Consider the following 23898-nt stretch of genomic DNA (forward strand, 5'->3'; position numbering starts at 1 on the left):
CTAAGTTCTTTTTGTTGAAGTCATGACAGCAGAATATAAAGAACAAGAAAAGTATGTGAAAATATAGCAGACCCTGTTTCAAGCCCAAAGCAGAGCAGTCAGAAAATTACTCATTTCTCTCTCCCCCCTCTATCTCTCTAACACACACACACACACACACACACACACACGAATATGATTTTATATTCCAGGCCCAAAGGATATTTTTGAGGCCCCTCTTCAGGCCCAGTTTCAAAGCTCACTAATGTAGGCCTTGTATACAAGTCTTTCCCACATCACAGCTTGATTCAGCAGTATTGGAGTGTGAGAGTCATAGTTGCATGTCCCTAGGATGCTAGAGAGGGCCAGAACCTGTATCCTTCTCATATTCTAGGAAAACTGGAGTAAGGGGCCCACCTGCCACTCTCTGTCCCTCTGGCCATGGAGAGAAGTGGCTGACAGCACCCGGCATGCAGGGTCAGGGTGGAGTTAAGGAACAAACAAGACTCACGTATCCTCTTTTAGAAAGAAGGTTATTCAGACTCATCCATCCATCCATCCATCCATCCATCCATCCATCCATCCATCCACCCATGATCAATCTTAACAGAAGAAGGTGGCTGGCATTGACTGGGCACAGCAATTCACACAGTTTGCAAGGCTCATGTCACCCACATTCACTCAGGTAACTTACTCAAGTACAGGCCCATTTCATAGATGGACAGACTAGTGCCCAGAAGTGACTTGCCCAGGTCAGAGAGCAAGCAAAGAAGTTCCAAAACCAAGATAAGAACACAGAGCTGAAGCGTATACACTGACCATGTAGCCCAGCTTTTGGAGCCTCCTGGGTATTCGCATGGCAGTAAAGACATGAAACATTCTGGCTTCACAGGCCTGGGAAGCTGGGATAAACACCTTGTTGGTGCTTTAGTTGGTCCTAATTAACTCTCGTCTGCATTCCCAGGGTAACCCTGGGGACAGGTCTTCATTCACTTCACTTTCTAGCTTTGGGTTTTTGCCTTCCTCTGCCTAAACATTCTTGCCTTTTAAATGGGCACAAGAAATGGAATGAGATATACACTAGCAATACTCTCTGCTTGGCGCAGAGATAATTTCTCACAAGATAATTTCTCAGCACTCCTAGGAATCCAGCCTGGGCACATGAAAGAGGGTGTTCAGGACCTTCACTTAGACTGATAAAGGTCCCCGGGTCAGTGGGCCCCACCCCTAGGGGAGCTGAGAGAGGGCAGAAGGAAGGGAGGGGACCAGAGGTGCAGGGACAGGCTGCCTAGTGGCCTCACATTTTTGGTCCTAGCCTTTGTCTGTGCCCCTGTAACTGAGAGGCCTGTCTAGACTGAGCGGCTACCAGAAGTAATCCCAGGAAAATCTCCCTGAAACCTGATCCCTCCCCTTATCGAAGGCAGGCAGATTAGCCTGATTGATTGAACAATGGACGCTGAGGTCTTTACATGATCTAGATGTGTCTCCCATGCAGAAGGGGCGCTGGGCAGGCACAGGACCTTGGGTGGAGGAACCTGTCCTGCAGGGTCAGGAGCCAGTTGCCTTCCAATTTGCTGGAAGAAGGGAGCTGGGAGGGCCACTTCTCGTGACCACAGTAGGAAGACAACCACTTCAACTGATGACAGGCTACTTTCAGTGATGAGACTCCCTGCTCATGCTCGTGCATGTTGTCTGTCCTTATAATCTCTACTTCATGAAGGCATTGAAGCTAAACTACCTGCTTGAGGTCACACAGGGAGACAGTAATAGAGGCATCTCCAGGCTGTGTGATGCCAAGGCCTGGTCTCTTCCCCTTGTGCCCATCCTGCCCCTGGGCACTCACAGGGCATGGTCAGCAAGCATCGGATCCCAGCACAGTTCTTGCCCACCGTTTAAAGTCCTTCATGGAAGAAGCCAGGCATGTGGGCCCCTTCACAGGATCCCAGTATAAGGTGTTCTACACATAGCTAGGCATAACTGTGCTCAGTGCCATGACCAAAGGGTGCCATTTCCTTTCACCTTAACTAGGGCCATCATGTCTATATCATCAGCTGTCTTAGCAGCCTTTACCAAGAGCCTTTCAGAGTGAAGATGTTGCTCAAATCCAGGGCAAGGCCCCCAGTCATACACATGGCCTGTCAGGTGTTATGTTGTTGTGGTGTGCCATCCAATTGGAACTGACTCATGGTTGACGCTCCGTCAGGCTTTCAGAGGCTGTAAATTACAAGGAAGGAGATTGTCCATCTTTCTCCCTTTTAACAGCAACTAGGTACCTTGACTCCATCAGTTGCTCAATGCCTTTGGGTTGGTAGGGTAACACCTTACCGCCGAGCCTCCAGAGCTCTCTGTGAGGGGTTACAGATGTGCTAAATGTCACTAAATTGACTGCTACAATGGGCTCTAGTGTGGCTGGAAGTGTGAGGATGGCACAGAATAGGACGGGGTTCAGATCAGCTGTTCACTGGGTTGCTCTGGGTTGTACTCGACCTGATAGCACCTAACAACAACAACAACAATGCCATTGAAATGTATACTTTAAAACTGGTAAATTTTATGTTATACTACTTTACTACAATAAGGAAAAAATGGATAAAATTAAAAGATGATTATGCTGTTGTTGTTGTTGTTGATTGCTTTCAAGTCACGCACAACTCATAGCAACTCTATGAACAAAAGGCCTGAAGGCCCTCTACAATTACCAACGTTTAGTTTCCAGAGGCCTGTTGTTTAGGAAGTGGATGCCACTCCTGTTTAGAAAAGGTAAATGACAATACCATTAAGTCCTTAAGGGAAAGAAAAAGTGATGAAAAATGTATGTTTTATTCAAAGGGATGATCATTACGGTGATTAAATAATAATAATCCTATATTAAATAATATAAAAGGTTAAGTAATGATGATAGAAGGGCCAGCCACCCCCAGTCTACTGGTCTCTGTGTAAGAGGCAGATGTGGAGAACCTGGGTAGGTTGAGCCATTCCTGAGGTCCATGTGCTCTGGGAGGGTCAGTGACAGTGAGAAGGAGTATGGGCGAGCCACCGAGCTTCTCACATCATGTGCACCTGAGGTCTGTTCCGTTGTGGCAGTTTAAAGTGAGGCTGGTCAGCAGGACAGTCTGCAGACTGAACATTCAAGTCAGGCAAGCCTGACTTCCAGTCCTACCTCTGCCACCCCTCACCTGTGCGCTCATGGGACACATTCCTACATATATCATTATATCTCCAAGGCTAACACTCTAAGCTAATTTATTTGTCTTTTTTTATTTCTTGCAATTAATTTATTTTAGCTTCATTTTATAGACTGAAGAGACCAATCTTCCTTGTCACCCTCCTGAGCTACTTGACTCCCTAAGTAGGAAGCCCCTCCAGACTGTGATGTCACTCGTTGATTCACTTGCATTGCTGTCAAGTCAGAAGTGACTCATAGCTCTCTCTCTGGCAGGTTTTCAGAGGCTGTGAGTCACCTGGGAGGAGATTGCCAATCTTTCTGTGAGGATCCACTGGTGGATTTGAACCACAAGGAAAGTGTGATCTTTAGTTAGCAGGACAACTCCTTATACACTGTGCCACCAGAACTCCCTGATGACAGTGACGTAGCCTGTAATATAACAGACTTAAGGCCATTGGGTAGAAGGGTTAGGCTCTGTCTAGTCCTGTAATAGGGTTTCCTGCTGTATACCATGGATTGCCAAGAAAACAAATAGGTCTGTCTTGGAGAGGGTGAAACCAGGTCTCCCCTTGGAGGCTAGGATTTTGAAGCTCTGCCTCACTTACTTTGGTCACATGGCCAGAAGAGATTTGTCCTTGGAGAAGGACATCATGCTCGGAAGGATGGAGGGACAGTGCAGGAGAGGGAGACCCCGGATGAGATGGATTGATATAGTGACTGGGGCGATGGGGGTTGGTGTGTCAGAATTAGTGAGAATGGCTCAGGACAGGGAAGGGTTCAGAGCTGCTGTACATAGGGTCACTATATATCTCGGGCAACTCAAAGGCACATAACAACAATAATGTACTATGACAGGTTTGGAAGCAGGAGTGGCACCCACTTCCTAAATAATATGCCTCCAGTAACTCTATGAACTTTGATAAATATCGACAGTTGTAGAGAGGCTTCAGGCCTTTTGTTCATGGGGTTGCTATGAGTAGTGCTCGACTCGAAGGCGATCATCAAAAACAACAGTCCTGAAGTACTAGCTGATGCCAAGAAAAGAAGAACAAGAAATGTTTGAGCAGTCCCTGCACCCTTACCTTCAGCACAAAGATGGGAGAGTCTAACTTAGACACCAACCACCGCCTTGTGGCATGCTGGCCTGGGATCATACCACATGTGACCAATAAGGAAACTGAGGCCCAGGGAAATTTCATCAAGGAAATGACATGCATTTCCCAAGGACTCAGTGAAAAGGTTCCCATGGAAGCACGATCAGCTCATTAACTAGAGTGGTTTGCACTGATCCTTCACTAATGCCTCTTCGAGATATTTTGCAACTTGAACACTCAGCCGAGGTTCCAATTCATTTCAGCAAATGTCATCAGTGCATTTTTTTTCTCTGTGATTGCAAATTGGATAATCCTTGTCCCTCTGGTTTCCTGTTGTCCAGGTAAGGCCTGCACTCCCCACATGCCCCTTACCTGCCCTCTCACTGTGTCCATGAGTGAGGGAGTCTCATGTCTCTCCCCTGTCCTCTGCATAATGTTCCCTAGTACCTCTCATGCTCATTCAGAGATACCCAGACCTTCCGCCTAGGGCTGGCCTCCATTCCACCTTCTGAGCCATATCCCTGGGCCCTTTTTCTCCCCTGCCTCAGCTTTCCTATCTTCCCGTCCATGATGATCCCTGTATGTGATTTGTCCAGAACACAATGCCAACTTCTTTAGGTGACTTTTTTACCAGGCAGGCAATAACCACTAAGCCTGGTCCTTCCTTACAGTTGGAGCATATGCCATTTTGGAGAAGGGTCTAGAATTTACCTGCATCTGACATACTGCAGGGCAGGGCACAGCCATCAGCCATCTAAGGACAAAAGGAGTGAAAGGTAGTGTTTTCAAGCGAGTGCAATGAATATTAGTTGAGCACATACGATGTACTCACATCTGTGCAGGTAGTGGAGATAGAAAGGCAACGCTAGAGGCCCATCTGAGCAGCCAGAGAATGGCAAGAGAAGGCCAGCTGCCCCAGGCACTAAGCCCTGCACAGCTATTGCAGTGCTGGGCCCGTCCTGACAGGGGGCGCCTCTGAGTTCTGCTTGGACAGACAGGCTGGTGGGGTTTTGGGAGAAAGAAAAGTGTGAGAGAGGGAAGTCCAAGTGTGGAAGTAAGCCAGCTCAGTGGAGCTGTGAGGATTCAGATCACGGAGGGCTTGGAGGTTGGACCGAGAGTGTCAACTGAGGGAAATGGGAAGACTCCAGAGCTGGGCTGAGCTTTACAAAGACTACTCCAGTGACAGAATGCAGAGTGGACAGGGGGTGCGATGGAGATCGGAGAACATCAGTGATGCAATGGTCCAGCCAAGAGAGAACTCCAAGGCGCCTAGTCTTTACCATTTATAAGCTGTGTAACCCTTGGGCAGATTGTTTAACCTCTCTGAGTCTTAACTGCCTCATCTATCTAATGGAGACTGTACTAGCAAGGCAGTCTTGAGGATTAAGCCAAATAATGCATGAAAAGCATTTAGCATGGTCCCTGGCACACAGTAAATGCTCAATAAATGTTTGCTTAGAAAAACAAAAAGGCAACGGCCGACTTCTGGAGCTGCCCCCTCCCCCAATCTCCTCAATCAATAAAAGCAGCCCTTTTATCTAAATCCCCGGGACCAAAGAGAAACCAAACACAGCAGCTGCAGCTCTGTCTCCCAAGGCCCGCGGTTGGGGCCCACCACTGCTGCTGTGGCTGAGGGAAGAATGCTGGCGCAGTGACCTGGCCGTGAACCTTCCCCCAGTCTCTAAACTCGCACAAAAGCATTTCTTCTGCCTCAGCGACATGAGCACCACCAAGCCCAGCACCCCCAGCCTGGTCGGAAATCTCTGCATGGATCTGAGGTGACCTGTGCAGAACCACACACCTGCTTGGCCTCTGTGGCTACTCACCCACCCCGGGTCAGTGGCAGAGAGAGTGAAAGAAAAATTTGTTCTTAATATTCATGGACAGGGTGGTATTTTTATGCGCAGGGCTGAGTTGCTGCATAAAGAGGAGAAATTCAATCCAGTGTAAAATGTGCTTGGTAGAGGAGGGGGTAACACAAGCTCTCAAAACCCTGAGAACTTTTTGTTGGTCTTTTCACAAGAAGATTGTGGGATCTCAATCTTCCAGATTGAGAGTTTGGGAGGCACATATTTTGCAAAATTAAGAGTGATATATTGCAATTTGTTTATTCATTCACTAGGCAATGGTCATGGGACTGGTTCTAGTTTTCAGCTATAATGAATAATGTTGCTAAAAACATTCAAGTACAAGTCCTTTTTTCTTAGCCACATATTTTCATTATTCTTGAGTAAATAATAAGGAGTGGAATTGCTGGGTTGCATGGTAAGTATAAGTTTAATATTAAACAACTGCCAAACTCTCCTCCAAAGTGGCTGTATCATTTGGCATTCCCATATAGCACCATGTATGAACATTCCAGTTACTCCATCTTTTTGCCAACAGTTGGCATTGTTAATTAGTAAAATTTTGACATACAGAAGCTCACTTCATTTCTTTGTTGAATAAAGATGTTGATATATATTTGTGTGCTTTTCATCCAACCATATGTATATAGTTTTGTTTTTGTGTTATTGGGTGCCATTGAGCTGAATATGACTCACAGATACTCTGTGAACAACAGATCTGAACCTTGTCCTAGCCATCACAACCATTTCTGACATACTTGAGCCCATTGCTGCAGTCACTGTGTCAACCTATCTAGCTGAGGGTCTTCCTTTCTTCTTTCTTTCCGAGTATGATATCCCTCTCCAAGGAAGTCTCTCCTAACAACATGCCCAAAGTCAGTGAGATGAGGCTTTGTTATCTTTTCCTCCAAGAAGCACCCTGGCTGCACTTTCTCTAAGACATCTCTGTTTGTTCTTTTGGCAGTCCTTGGGATATTCAATACTCTTCTCTAATACCGCAGCTCAGAGGCATCAATTATTCTGTCTTCCTTACTCATTGTCCAGCTCTAGCAATCAGTAGTATAGCAAGTGATTGAAAAGGCCATGGTCTGAATCAAGTACATCTTATTCTTCAAACTGGCATCATTACTACTCGGTAATTTAGAGAAGTCCCTGACTGCAGACTTCCATCATGCAATACATCTTCTGATCTCCTGTTAGTATCAAACGTGTTGATTGTGGATCCAAATAGGATGAAACCATCAGCCATCACAATCTTTTCTCCATATATTATGTTACATATTGGTCCAATAGTGAGAATTTTTGTTTTCTTGATATCATTCATACTGAAGTCTTTGATCTCCTGCAGGAAGTATTTTAAATCCTCCTCACTTTCATCAAGTAAGGTTGTATCATCTGCACAATGCAGGTGGTTCACATATAGTGTAAGGAGTTACTTTTTAAATATTTTGGCTGTTGTTTTGTTTTCTAACTGCTATTGTTATGTGACTAGTGGTATGGCAAAATGTTGTTATTAGGTGCTGTTGAGTTGACTCTGACACATAGTAGCACTACGTACAACAAAACAAAGCACTGTCCAATCCTGAACCATACTTAGAATCTCTGCTGTGCTTAAGTCTAATGTGTCACTGTGGAAATTCATCTCATCAAAGATACTCTCTTTCTCTGACTTTACATTCCCAAGCATGAAGTCCTTCTCTAGGGACTGGTCCATCCTGACAAGATGCCAAAAGTATATGCGATGAAGTTTTACCAACTTTGCTTCTAAATGAATCTCATCAAAAATCATATTTTTTGGCAATCTGGACTTGCTTCAATTAACAGATGCAACCTTGGATGCACTCACCAGTTTATGCCAGGAAATTTGGAGGATGGCTGTCTGGCCGGCCAACTGATTGGAAGAGGTCCATATTTGTTCCCATTCCCAGGAAAGGTGATCAAACTGAATGTGGAAATTATCAAACAATATCACTGATATCACATGCAAGCAAAATATTGCTGAAGATAATTTAAAAATGGCTAGAACATTACATAGATAGGGAACTGCCTATCTATGGTTCAAGGAGGATTTAGATGACGCCATGGCACTAGAGGTATCATTGTTGATGCATGATGGATCCTGGCTGAAAGTAAGGAATACCAGAAGAATGTTTATTTGTGCTTTTTTGACTTTGCAATGGCGTTTGGCTGTATGGGTCATGACAGGTTGTGGTTGACATTGAGAAGAATGGGAATCCCAGAGCACATGATTGTGGTCATGCAGAACCTGAATCAGGAGGCTATTGTGTGAACAGAGCAGGGGAGCACTGCATAGTTTGAAATTGGGAAGAGAGTGAGTCAAGATAGTAGTCTCTTTCCATACATATTCAATCTGTATTCTGAGCAAATTATCCAAGAAGCTGGACTCTATGAGGAGGAGTATGGCATCCGGGTTAGAGGGAGACTCATTAATAACCTGTGTTATACAGATGACACAACCTTGTTTGCTAAAAGTGAGGAGGACTTGAAGCACTTGTTGCAGATTATCAAGGAATGCAACCTTTGAAATGGGTTGCATCTCAATGTCAAGAAAAATGAAGATTTTTACCACTGGACCAATAGGCAGTGTCATGATGGATGGAGAGGAGTTTGAAACTGTAAACAGCTTCATCTTACTTGGGTCAACAATTGACACCCTTGGTACAAGCAGTCAATAAGTAGGGAGACAGTGTGCCCTGGGAAAATCTGCAGTTAGAGAACTTTCCTAAGTATTGAGGATTAATAACGTCAGTTTGAGGACAAAGGTACATCTAATTGAGTCTTTCTGATAACTAGCTATGAATATGAAACCTGGACGATAAATAAAGATGATAGAAAAAGAATTTATGCCTTTGAGCTGTGGTGGAGAAGAACACTGAACATCTCATGTACGGTTAAGAGAACAAACAGATATGTCTTGGAGAAGGTACAGCCAGAGGCAAGAATAATGAGTATTTGCCTCATATATTTTGGGCATGTTGCTAGGAGGATCTTTTCCTTGGAGAAGGACATGATGCTGGGAAGGGTCAGTGAAGGAGAGGAAGACCCTCAACAAGGTGGATAGACATGGTGAGTGCAGCAATGGATTCTTGCGTGTCAGAAAGTGTGAGGATGGTACAGGATAGAACAGGGTTCAGATTTTTTGTTCATAGGGTCTCTATGAGTCATGCTTGACACGATGACACCTAACAACAAGAACAACATGGTGTATTCTGCTAGGAGAACAAACAGGTTAGTCCTAGAACAAGTAAAATCAGGCTGCTCTTTGGAGACAAGGATTCTGAAGTTCTGTCTGACATGTTCTGGACATGTTGCAAGAAAGGACCAGTCATTGGAGAGAAACATCATTCTTGGGAGGGTAGAGAGACAGCACAAGAGAAGAAGAACCTCGATGAGATGGATTGATGCAGTGACTTGGGTAATGGGGATAGGTATGTCAGAGACAATAGGTTGGCAGGGATAGAGCAGGGTTTAGGGCTGTTGCACATAGGGTCACTATGAGTTGCAAGCAACTCAAAAGTACATAGCAACAACAACAACAACATGGTATATTCAACATTCTTCACCAACACCAACAACTCAAAGACATCAGTTCTTCAATCAGTCTATTCGTTGTCTAACTTGAGGCATGTGAACATTTTGACAATGAGAAAGTGAATGAGTGAAGAATCCAAAATCATCTGGGCTTCAAGGGTTTTTTGTATGAGGGTTTGTGTTAATACATTTAATTGCTTTGACAGGTAGAGAACTAGTCAGGTTTTCTGTTAGACCATATATAAATTTTGATAAGTTATGTTTCTCAAGAAACATATAATTTTTCCTCCAACCAGAAAAGAATAAAATAGATGAATAGGACTTTCTAAGAATTCAAACTCCTATGAACATCAAAAACCTTTTCCAATAGGGTAAGAAGGAAATCTACAGACTGAGAAAAAAATATTTGGCAATGATATATTTGATAGGAGATATATATCTAAAATGTATAGAGTACTCCAACACTCCAATAAGAAAAAGGTAAAGAACTCAATCACAAACCAGGCACAGGATATGAATAGACACTTCACCAAAGAAGATAGTTAAATGGCAAACAAACACATGAAGAATTGTTTCAAATCCCTAGCTATTAGAAAGATACAAATCAAAACAACTATATCATCTCATCCCATAAACAGTAGCAAAATGCTAATGAGGGTGTAGAGAGATTAGGATTCTTATTCACTCCTGATGGAAATGTAAAATGGTACAGCCACTATGGAAGACAGTCTGGTGCTTTCTCAAAAAGCTAGAATTAGAAATACCATTGGATTCAGCAATTCCATTACTGGGAATATACCCGAAGAAACTAGAGTCGTGATCAAACAGATGTATGTGTACACATGTTTATTGCTGCATTACTTACAATACCAAAGAGACAGAAGCAACCCAAGTGCCCATCAACAAACCAATGGATGGAAAAAACTATGGTACATTCACACAATCACAAACCATTGACAATGAATTAATAAAACATTACACAACATGGGGAAGCCCCGAGGTCATTATGCTGAGTGAAGTGTCCCAGTCACAAAAGGACCAATACTATATAACACTGCTCTTATAAAAAAGGGCAGACAAGGGAAAGTTGGGGAGAGAATAAGGAAAGAGTGGGTAGATAATGAACAGTACAGTAGAGCAGATGAGGGGAAGAACTGTCCTGAATGAATATATGATTTGACATTATATGCATGACAACCATCTGCAACGAGGTGTGAATTGCGAGGAGGGCTCGGGGAGGGGAAGAGAGTTGAGGAAAGAAATTGTGCAGCAATGAATAAAAAAAGAGAAATGTGTAATTTTTTTTAAGTTACCATGCTTATTATTATAAAGGTATTCATATTCTTTTATTTTAATGTTTACAGTCATCACCTCTTTTCATTCCAGATATTATTCTAATTCTTGATCTGCATAACCAAGAGAATATCCATTTTATTGATCCTTTCAAAACAATCAGCTTTGGGATTCAATTTTTAAAAATCCATTCATTTCCTTTCTTCTCCCTAATTTGAATTTAATTTACTCAGATCATTCAGGAGGTGGAGCTTTATGAGGAGGAATGTGGTGTCAGGATTGCAGGAAGACTCATCAACAACCTGCATTTATGCAGATGATACAACCTTGATTGCTGAAACTGAAAACCTGAAACACTTTCTGCAAATGATCAGGGACTATTGTCTTCAATATGGATTGAAGCTCAGCATCAAGAAGACAAAGATTCTCACAACTGGACAAATTGGCAGCACCATTAGTGGAGAAGAGATTGAGGTTGTTAACAGTTACAGTTTGCTCAGCTCCACAATCAACACTCTTGGCACCAGCAATCAGTCAATCAAAAGATTAATCACATTAGGTAAATCTGTTGTTAGGGATCTTTCCAAAGTACTGAGAAGCAACAGTTTCAGTCTAGAGATTAAGGTACATCTAATCCAGGCCATGGTCTTCACAATTACTTGCTATGCATCAGAGAGCTGAACAATGACTAAGGATGATAGAACTGATGCCTTTGAGTTGTGGTGATGGAGAAGAGTCTTGAACATACCATGGAGTGACAAGAAAACAAATAGGTCTGTTTTGGAGTGGATGAAATCAAGTTTCTCCTTGAAGACTAGGATTGTAAAGCTCTTTCTCACATAATTTGGGCACGTGACCAGGAGAGATCAGTCCTTGGAGAAGGACATTATGCTCGGAAGGGTGGAGGGACAGCCCAGGAGAGGAAGATCCTGGATAAGACATATTGATACAGTAACTGTGGAAATGAGGGTAGGTATGTTGGAGTCAGTGAGCCTGGCTCAGGACAGGGCAGAGTTCAGAGCTGCTGTATATTGGGTCACTATAAGTCACAGGTGACTTGATGGCACATAACAACAATAACACCTTTCTTATTGTGGAAGATTAGATCATTGCCCTTAAACCCTCCTTATTTTTTAATACAATCATTAAAAGCATTAAGTTTGGCTGTAAGGAATCCTTTGTTGTTGTTGCTGCTGGTTGTCTCAAGTCATTTATAACTCATTAACTTTATTAACAGCTCTGAATCTTGACCTATACTGCTCCATCCTCATGATCTCTGAAGCACTCAAGCTCATTGCTACAATAACTTTGTCAATGCATCTTTTTTTTTTAGTTGGTGTCTTCCTCTCTTTCTCTTACCCTCCGTCTTTCCCAGCCTGGTATAATTTTTCAAGGACTGGTCTCTCTTGACAATATGTTCAAAGTATGTGTGATGAAGGGTTACCATGTTTGTTTCTAAAGAAGGCCTTGGCTGCACTTCCTCCCAAACAAAGTACCTTGGTCTTTTGATGGTCCATAAGATATTCAGTACTCCTCTCCAACCTCTCAATTCAAAGTTATCAATTCTTCTGTCTTCTTTATACATTGTCCAACTTTCAGATGCACAGGAAGCAACTGAAAACATCATGGCATGGATCAAGTGCATCCTAGTCCTTAAATTGACATCATTGTTCTTCAGCACTTTGGAGAAGTCCTTGACAGTAGATTTTTCCCATTGTAACCTATCTTTTGATTTCTTGACGGCTGTAATATTGGATGTTGAATTGCTGTTGTTGTTGTTAGGTGTCACTAAATTGAGTACAACTGATGATGACCCTATGAACAACATATCTCAACCTGGTCTTATCTTGCACCATCTTCCTAATTTCTGACATAGTTGAACCCATTGCAGCAGTCATTATGTCAATACATCTGGTTAAGAATCTTCCTCTCTTCCATGCACCCTCCACTTCTCTAAGCATGATGTCTCTCTTCAAGGAATAATCTCTTCTAATAGTATGTTGTGGAAAACTCTGAGAAGACTGGGAATACCAGAGCATTTGATTGTGCTTATACAAAACCTATACTTGGACCAGGAGATACTTATTAGAACAGAGAAAGGAAATGTGGCAAGGTTCAATGTCAGGAAAAGGATGTGTCAGGGATGAATCCTATTTCCATATCTTTTAAATCTATATGCAGAACAGATCATCCAGGAAGAGGACTGTGGCATCAGGATTGGAGGAAGATTCATCAACAATCTGCGTTACGCAGATGACACAATCTTATTTGTCGAAGCTGAGAAGAACCTGAGGCTTATGCTGCAGATGGTCAAAGACTACAGCCTCCAATATGGATTGAAGCTCAACATCAAGAAAACAAAGATTCTCACCACTGGGCCAGTTGACAGCATGATGATACATGAAGAAGAGATTGGGATAGTCAACAGCTTCAGCTTGCTTGGCTCCACAGTCAACACTCTCGGTATCAGCAGCCAGGAAATCAAAAGACAAATTACAAATTGCACCGGGAAAGTGAGCTGTCAGGGACCTCTCTAGAGTACTGAGGAGCAACGATGTCAGTCTAGAGTCTAAGGTGAAGTCCAGGCCATTGTCTTCACAATTACTTGCTGTGCATCAGAGAGCTGGAAAATGACTAAGGATGATGGAAGAATTGATGTTTTTGAGTTGTGGTGATGGAGAAGTACTGAATATACCATGGACTGCTAAAAGAATAAATAACTATGTCCTAGAGAGGGTGAAAACAGGCTGCTTCTCAGAGGCAAAGATTTTTAAACTCTATCAGATATATTTTGGACATGTTGCAAGGAGGAACCAGTCCTTGGAGAGAGACATCTTACTTGGAGGAGTAGAGGGACAGCACGAGAGAAGAAGATTCTGGATGAGAAGTGGTTGGGGTAATGATGGTAGGTGTGTCAGAGACAGTGAAATTGGCTCAAAACAGAGGAGGGTTCAGAGCTGTTGTCCTTAGAGTCACTATGAGCAAGCAACTCGATGGCATGTAACAATAACATGCCCAAAGTATGTGAGATATAGCTTTATCACCTTTGCCTCCTAGAGTACCCTGTCTACATAGTCTCATAGACATCTGTTTGTTCTTTTTGCAGTCCATGGGATATTCAGTAATCTTCTTTGACACCATAAATCAATAGCAGTTAGTCTTCTTCTGTCATCTTTCTGGCACTTCTCTGTCAATGTACTATTCTCGCTGTTTTTAAATGATCTTCAATAATATTTTGCTTTACTGAATGGATGTTGAATGTAAATATAAGGGAAATCAGTGACAATTCCATCTTTTCTCCGTCTATCATGATGTTGTGTATTGATCTAGTGGTGTAAAAATCCAGTGATTTTTGTTTCCTTGATGTTGAGATGGAACCCATGTTGAAGGCTGTATGATCTGCAGCAAGTGCTTCAAGTCTTCTCTACGCTATGTAAACAAGATTGTGTCATTTGCATAATGCAGATTGTTGATAAGGTGTCCTCCAATCCTGATGTTGAGTAAGTAATTTGAGAAGCTGGGTTATATGAAGAAGAATGTAGCATCAGGACTGGAGGAGGACTCCTTTAGCTACAGAAAAAAAAACCCAATATATTTCATTATCAGTCATTTTTCCTTGCGCTATCTTCTCAGGCCATGAGTTATTCAGAGCACATTTTTTCATTTCCAAATATTTAGTGATTAATTTGGTTTATGACTATATTAAAATATATGAATATATATATTAATAATCACATAAGTAAATATATATGCTCTTTTTAGGTGTCATCAAGTTGACTACAACTCATAGCAAACCTGTGATAAGTAACTCAAAACCTTGCCTTATCAAAAAACAAACAAACCCCCCCCCCAAAAAAAAAAACAACCAACAAGATAGATTGGCGTAGCAACTACCACAATGGGTTTGAGTAGGTGAATAGGACAGAGATCATGAGCATATCACGACAATAGGAGAAATATACACGTCTTATAGAAATAAAAAGGGAGCTCTGGTGGTCTAGTGGATAGGGAGTTGTGCTGCTAACCCAAAGACAAGCAGTTCAAATGCACTAGTTTCTCTGTGGGAAAAAGGTGAACCATCTCTTCCTGCATTATTTACACCCTCTGAAAAGATATTGGAGGGTCAGCTATGAGTCTATTCTAAGTGGATGACAAAAGTAAGTGAATGACATAAAATAATTGTTATAAGTTTTTCTTACATTTTGTTATTGTCAGAAAAAGGTTTCATTTCTAAAATTTCTCAAAACTTACTTTATAGCACAGAATATGGTCTATCTTGGTAAATGGTCTAAGTGCAACTTGAAAATGATCGTCATCTTGCAGTCTCTGGAAAGAAAATTCTATAAATGTCAGTTAGCTTAAGTTACTAGGTAGTGTCTTTCAAGTATTCAGTATGCTACTAATGTACTGCTTGTAACAACAACAATGACTAAGAGAAGAACATGGACATTTACAACTTTCAGTGGTTGTTTTATTTGTTTTGTAGCTTTATTTTTAGGTACATACACATTTAAGAGATGTGTGTTTTCTTGACTATTGACACTGTTCATTATTAAAGAGCCCTCTTTTACTCTGTTAATATAATTGGTGTGAAGTCTACTTTGATGTTAATGTACCTACTCCTGCTTTCTTATGATTTTTCCATAGAATATATTTCCCATGCTTTTAGTTTCAAATAATTTTAATTTTCTTTTAATGTGTATGACTGTGTGGATCACAACAAATTGTGGCTAACTCTGAGGAAAATGGGAATCCCAGAATGCTTGATTGTGCTTATGTGAAACCTATGCTTAGACCAGGAAGCAGTCCTCAGAACAGAGTAGGGAAACACTGCATGGTTCAAAATCAGGTAAGGGGTGCATCAGGGATGCATTTTATCTTCATAATTTTTCAATCTATATGCAGAACAGATCATTTGGGATGCTGGGCTTTATGAGGAGGAATGTGGCATCAGGATTGGAGGAAGACTCATCAACAACCTGCATTTATGCAGATGATACAACCTTGATTACTGAAACTGAAGAGGACCAGAAGCACTTGCCACAGAAGGTCAAGGACTGTAATATTCAATACAGATTGAAGCTCAACATCAAGAAGATAAAGATTCTCACTACTGGGCCAACTGGCAGCACCATGAGAGATAGAGAAGAGATTTAGTTAACTGTTACAGCTCACTCAGCTCCAAAATCAACACTCTTGGCACCAGCATTCAGGAAATCAAAAGATTAATTGCATTTGGAAAACTGCTGTCAGGGACCTCCAGAGTACTGAAAAGCAACGGTGTCACTCTAGAGACTAAGGTGCACCTAATCTAGGCCAGGGTCTTCACAATTACTTGCTCTGCTTCAGAGAGCTGGATAATGGCTAAGGATGACAGAAGAAGAAGAATCAGTGCCTTTGAGTTGTGGTGCTGGAGAAGAATTTTGAACATAGCATGAACCACCGTCTTGATCTTGGAGAGGGTGAAGCCAAGTATCTCCTTGGAGGCTAGGATTTTGAAGCTCTGTCTCACATACTTTGGGCACTTGGCCAGGAAGGACTAGTCCTTGGAGAAGGACACAATGCTTGGGAAGGTGGAGGGACAGTGCAGGAGAGGAAGACTTCAGATGAGATGTTTTGACACAGTAACCGGGGCAATAGGAATTGGTGTGTTGGAATTAGTGAGACTGGTGTGGGATAGGGCAGGGTTCAGAATTGCTGTACATAGGGTCATTATGGGTCACAGGCAACTTGATGGCACACAACAACAACAATTATAGAAACAATATATTTGGTCTTATTTAATCTGATGACCTATGTTTTCTAATTGGAGTAATTAGTATTTGTTGTTGTTACATCCATGCTATCTATGTTCAATACTCTTCTTCAACACCACAACTCAAAGGCCTTGATTCTTCTTTTATCATCCTTAGTCATTGTCCAGCTCTCTGATGCATAGCAGTAAATCGTGAAACCATGGCCTGGATCAGGTGTATCTTGGTTTCTAGATCGACATTGTTGCTCTTCAGTTGTTATTGTTGGTGGGTTATCTAGTGAAATACAACTCATAGTGACCCTATGAACAACAGATTTGAACCCTGTCCTGTTCTGTGCCATCTTTATACTTCCTGACACATAAAAAACCATTGTAGTAGTCACTACGTCAATCCACCTGGTTAAAGGTCTTCCTCTCCTTCGCCAACCCTCCACCATTCCAAGTATTGTGTTCTTCTCCAAGAAATAGCCCTCCCAGCAACATACCCAAAGTATGTGAGGCGAAGCCTCATCGTTTTTGCCTCCAAAGAGCACTCTGGCTGTACCATCCCCAAGACATATCTGTTCATACTCTTGGCCATCCATGGGATGCTAAGTGCTCTTCTCCAATGTCACAGCTCAAAGGCATAATTTCTTATTCTGTCATCCTTATTCTTTATCCAGCTCTTAGATGCATAGCAAGTGATAGGAAAGACCATGGCCTGAATCTTATGCACCTTAGTCTTCCAATTGACATCATTACTCCTCAATAATTGGGAGAGGTCTCTAACTGTAGATATTCCCAGTACAATACCTCCTTATTTCCTAATTACTGGTACCAAAGGTGTTAATTGTGGATCCAAGTAAGATGAATTTGTTGACAATTTCAATCTTGTTTCCATCCATCATGGTGTTGCCTATTGGTCCACTGGTAAGAATTTTTCTTTTCTTGACACTGAGACAGAATCCATACAGAAGGTTGCATTTCTTGATCTTCTGCAACAAGTGCTTCAAGTCCTCCTCACTTTCAGCAAGCAAAATTTTGTCATCTGCTCCTTTGTACTTACTGTACTTATTGTTATGTTTGCATTAAGTCTATCATTTATTTTCAAGTTGTTCTGTCTGTTCTTTGTTTCTTTTATGACCACTTTTGGTTTGAATATTTTAAAAATAATATACTTCTTTACTCCTCCATTATTTTGTTTTATTAAGTATAATTCAAGGGATCACTATATGCTTCTTTAACTTACTGTGGCTTATATTTGATCAATGTTGTTAAGATTTTCTGACAGCATCCGAAAAGAACTAAATCAAGTGTTAAAGTGACCTACCAAAAAATTAAAATTACCAAAAATTTAATCACATTTGTCTCATCCAACTAATTAAAAGTCTTATCTATTCTCATTAAGCACATTAAGCAGTAGAGGTGGAATCAAACATATTTATTGTTGTCGTTATTAAGCTAAAAAAAGAAATATTATAAACTGTTATAAAATGTTTTTCTTTGGATTATGGCAAAATGTCCTGGTGTCAAAAGAACCAAGGCAATATGTCATAAAAGGCAATATGTCCTAAAAGCCATGATTGAGTCAGCTATGTGAAAATTTCCAGCATAACACATCCCTGGATGGATGTTACCCAGCCAGTATGTTGGATACACTAATTCACAGTCTGTGATTCCCAGAGTAGAGGCAAAATTGTCACCCAGGGAATACACATGTCAGAAGGGACTTTACTATGACCTTACATATGAATAAGGATAGAAAGGAGCAGAAAGGTTACAGTAGCATGCACCTAGAATGGAGGACTCTAGAACATAAATGCATATAGTCATTTTACCAAAAGGGAAAACTGATTGACATTTGACCATTTCCACAGGCAGCAGGGTCAAGAACTGATGTTTCTTAAGGGAAAAGTCCAAACTGCACTGAAGATGTTGATGAACAATGAAACTCCACAAATTAATGGAATGTCAAGTGAGATGTTTCAACAAACAGATACAACACTGGAAACAAAAACTTATCTATGCCACAAAACTTGGAAAATAGTTACCTGGCCAATGACTGGAAGAGATCCATATTTACATCCATTCCAAAGAAAGGTGATCCAACATAATATGGAAATTATTATGCAATATTATTAACATCATATGGAAGTAAAATTTTGCTGCAGATAATGAAAAAACAATTTCAGCAGTACATCAACAGACAATTTCTAGATTCAAGTCAGGCTCAGAAATGAACATGCCACAAGGCCACAAGGTATATCATTGCTGATGTCAGATGGAACTTAGCTAAAAGCAGAGAATCTTAGTAATGTTTCCTGTCTTTTATTGCTTGTGCAAGCACATTCAACTGTGTAGTGGTTGTTGTTAGGTGCTGCTGAGTATAACTCATAAGCAACTCTACCATCAACACATCTGAACCCTATCCTATTCTGTGCCATGATCATAATCTCTGACATATTTGAGCCATTACTGCTGTAAATGTCAGTCAATCTCATTGAGGGTCTTCCGCTCCAGATATATAAATCATAATAAAGTATGAATAACACTGAGAAGAATGTCAATCCTAGAGCATTTAACTGTGCTCAAGCGAAGCCTCTATATAATTCTTCATTCATTAAAATCAGGAAATATTTATTCAGTTTATAGATTGAACAAATAATCTGAGAAACCAGATTATATTAAATAGAATATTTGGAATCAGGATTAGAGGAAGGTTCATTAATGACCTGTAATATGCAAATACACAAATTTGCTGGAAAATTTACAGGATTTGAAGTGGTTGGTGATGAAGATAAAAAGCTATAGCCTTCTGTATGAATTATGGCTTAACATAAAAAATTAGAACATCAACAATCAGTATTATGAAAAATGTAGAAAAATTAAATTATGCATTGAATTGGTCAAATATGCTGCAAAAGATTTCTTCAAAGTGTTAAAAAAAATCAAAGAGGTACAAAAACCAATTCAAAGTGGATTATGGACCTAGGACTAAAACCAAGGACTATGAACTTCATTAAAGAAAAGCTTGGAAGAACTCTAGAAGTCCTAATCCTCAACATAAACATCTATTTCCAAGCACCCAGGAAAATCTACAACCAGGAGAGGATAAAATAGATGAATGGGATCTTCTGAGAAGCAAATCCCTATGCATATCCAAAAACTTCTCCAACAGGTTTAAAGGGAAGACATAGATTGGAAAAAATATTTGGTAATGACATGACAGATAAGAGACTTATATCTAGAATTTATAAAATATACAAGCACTACAAAAAGATAAAGGTAAATAACCCAATTGAAAAATGGGCACAGAATATGAACAGATACTTCACCAAAGAAAACATTCATATGGCTAACAAGCACATGAAGAAATGTTCAAAATCCCTAGCTCTAAAAGAGATGCAACTTTTTGAGAAAGTGCCATACCACCTTCCACAGTGGTTGCACCATTTTACACTCCCACCAACAGTGAATAAGGGTTCCAGTTTCTCCACAACCTCGCCAGCATCTGTTGCTTGCTGTTCTGTTAAATTTTACAATTCTGACTGGGGTGAAATGATATCTCATAGTTGTTTTGATTTGCATCTCTCTTAGAGCTAGTATGTTCACACAATGGAATGATATATTCACACAATGGAATACTATGCTGCATTGAAAAACAAGCAACTCATGCAGTATTATTCAAAATAGGTGACTCTGGAGGACATTATGCTGAGTGAAGTATCTCAGTCACAAAAGGACAAATACTGCATGGTGCCACAGTTGTAATGCGGGACTGACCTCAGGGTTGGGAGGAGACTGAGAAGGATGGGTGCAATAATGTATACTGCATTGAAACAGATGAGGGAGAAAACTGTTTAAGAGGGAAAATTATTAGTTATTTTTGTCATGATGGGAGTCCAGAGTGAAGGCTGCATAGTGGAGTGGACCGGGGTGAGGGAGGGGAGAGTTTGTAAAACAATGAAATAATTTTTCTTTTACTTTTCCAAGAGGGTAGTGTACTAGGGGAGAGGGTTGGGAGGAGAGAAAAGTGTGCCAATGAATGAATGGAAATCCAAAGTCTCTGTAAATTTTCATTGAAATTAATAATAATTTTTTTAAAAAAGAGAGATGCAAATCAAAACAATTATGAGGTATCATCTTACCCCAGTAAGAATAGCAAAAATTAACAGAACAGTAAGCAACAAATGCTGGCAAGGTTGTGGAGAAACTGGAACCTTTATTCTCTGTTGGTAGGAGTGTAAAATGGTGCAATCACCATGCAATCACCAATCACAATGGAAAGCTGTATGGCACTTTCTCAAAAAGTTGCAATAGAAATACCATTTGACCCAGCAATTCCACTACTGGGAATTAACCCTAACGAAATGATAACCACCACCTAAGCAGATATATGCACACACATGCTTATTTTGTCTTTGTTTACAATAGCAAAGAGCTGGAAACAATTCAAAAAAAGGGAAGCTCTTGTACATTCTCACAATGGAATACTATGCAACATTGAAAAACAAGGAACTAATGAAATATTATACAAAATGGGTGACCCTGGAGGACATTATGCTGAGTGAAATACCTCAGTCACAAAAGAACAAATATTGCATAGGGCCACTGTTGTAAAACGGGACTGACATTGAGGTTGAGGGAAGACAGAGAAGGAGAGGATAAATGATATATACTGCATTGAAATAGATGAGGGAGAGAACTGTTTAAAAGGGATATATGAATGGGTATTATTGTCATGACAGGAATCCAGAATGAAGGCTGCACAGTGGAGTGGACTTGGGGGGGGGAGAGTTTGCATAACAATGAAAGAGGTTTTCTTTTACTTTTCAAGGAGAAGAGTGAATTGGGGGGCAAGGGGTGGGCAGCGAGAAAAGTGCAACAATGAATGAATGGAAACAATAAGTCTCTGTAAATTTTCATTAAAATTTATAAAAACAAAAAAATCAAAGATGTCACTTTGAAGTCTAAAATGTACCTAACCCAAGCCAGGATTTTCAATCATCACATTTGAAGGTAAGAGACAATGAATAAGAAAGATCAAAGAAAAACTGACTTGAAATACAGTGTTGGTGAAAAATACTGAATATGTTTTTGTCCACCAAAAAATGCACAAATTTATCTTCAAAGAAATATAGCCAAAATGAAATAAATAAATTCAGAATGCTCCTAAGAATAAGGATGGTGAGACTTTATCTCACAAATTTTGGACATATTATCAAGAAGGGTATGTCCTTAGAAAAAAATACATTGTTCTTTAAAAAATGGAAGGTAGGTAAGAAGAGGAAGATCTTCAAGGAGATGGATTGCTGCAGTTATTACAACCATGGACTTAACTAAGCGCAGCAGAGATTGTGAGAATAGTGCAGGACTGGACAGTGTTTCCTTCTGCTGTAACTCAGGGTACCTATGAGTTGGAAGCAGCTTGATGGCTCCGAATAGCAACAATAATCCTTTTTTTTAGTTGTAGCAGAAAGACTTGCCCAGAACCTCTTCTTGACCTTAAGGCAGTATCCTCAATGATCTATAATATCATCCAAACATTTGTAAGCAAAGCCTCTCCATTTATATATAATTACTCAACTTGGAATAGTAACAATCCAGCAAAGTTGTCAATAGGGTATCTATCCAGTATTAGAGCACTTTCAGTTCTTGATACAAGTAGGAAGTAGGTGAATGGCTGGGATGGTCAGAGAAGTGGACAAACTTAGATCAATTCTAATTGGAACTCATTTAAATTATCTTCCCTTTTCTATGTGAAGTTCAATAATGGGCCAATAAATACTCTTTATCCAATTAAGGAGGCATATAATGAATACCTACGAACCCAGTTGTACCTACATTATTTCTAATACTCGCATTCATTTATATGAACATTATATGAATATTTATATGACTATAAACTACATCTGCTCTGCATACTATGAGGAGAATTATGGCATCAGGATTGGTGGAAGATCTATTAACAATCTGCGTTATGCAGATGACACAACCCTGCTTGCTGAAACTGAGGGGGACCTCATGCACTTGCTGCGAAGGGTCAAGGACTGCAGCCTTCAGTATGGACTGAGGCTCAATGTCAAGAAGACAACGATTCTCACCACTGGACCAATTGGCAGCGTCAGGATGGATGGCGAAGAGATTGAGATTGCTCACAGCTTCAGTTTGCTCGGCTCCACAGTCAACAATCTTTTTTTTATTTTATTATTTTGTGTGCATGTACCGTCAAATCAGATCTGACTGGTACAGGAGGATATTGCGCCTCCTTCTCTGGCAGAGCGTCTGGTGGATTCGAATCGTGTTCCTCTGGGATTGCAGTGCAGTTTCTTGCCACTAGGCCACCAGAGCTCCCCCACAGTCAACACTGTTGGCACCAGCAGTCAGGAAATCAAAAAGCGTATCGCGATGGGAAAGTCTGCTGTTAGGGACCTCTCTAAAGTACTCAAGAGCAACAGTGTCTCTCTGGAGACTAAGGTGAGCCTGATACAGGCCATGGTCTTTGCAATCGCTTGTTATGCATCAGAGAGTTGGACAATGACTAGAGAGGACAAAAGGAGAGTTGATGCCTTTGAGCTGTGGTGCTGGAGAAGAGTACTGAATGTACCATGGACTGCTAGGAAAACAAACAGATTCATCTTGGAGAGGATTAAACCAAGCAACTCCTTGGAGGCAAGGATTTTGGGGCTTCGTCTGACATACTTTGGACATGTTGCCAGGAGGGACGGGTCCTTGGAGAGGGACATCATGCTTGGGAGGGTGGAGGGATGGCGCAGGAGGGGAAGACCTTCTATGAGATGGATTGATTCAGTGACTGGGGTAATAGGGATGGGTGTGTCAGGGGCAGTGCGGTTGGCGCAGGACAGAGCAGGGTTTAGGGCTGTTGTGCATAGGGTCGCTATGAGTCGCAAATGACTCGACGGCACATAACAACAACAACATAAACTCCATGAATACAGTATACTTTTGTCTTCTTCTTACATAGCTTAAAGCAATGCTTATCTCATGACAGAAAGGAAATAAGTAATTATGGAGTAAATTTGCAGCTTTCAACACAGATATTTTCACATCACATTCTATAGATATAGACATTTAGACTCAGAAAATGAAGTAGACCTTCTAATGTGAAATAGCTAGTAAGCGACAAACACTAGACCTATAAGTAAGTCTGAAGACAATGGTACACCAGATTCGGGTTATGGTATTTTTAATTATCTGATATGCATAAGAGAG

This window comes from Elephantulus edwardii, unplaced genomic scaffold (assembly GCF_000299155.1).
Source record: "Elephantulus edwardii isolate Elephantulus edwardi_28Jun2011 unplaced genomic scaffold, EleEdw1.0 scaffold00064, whole genome shotgun sequence".
Taxonomy (NCBI): Eukaryota; Metazoa; Chordata; class Mammalia; order Macroscelidea; family Macroscelididae; genus Elephantulus; species Elephantulus edwardii.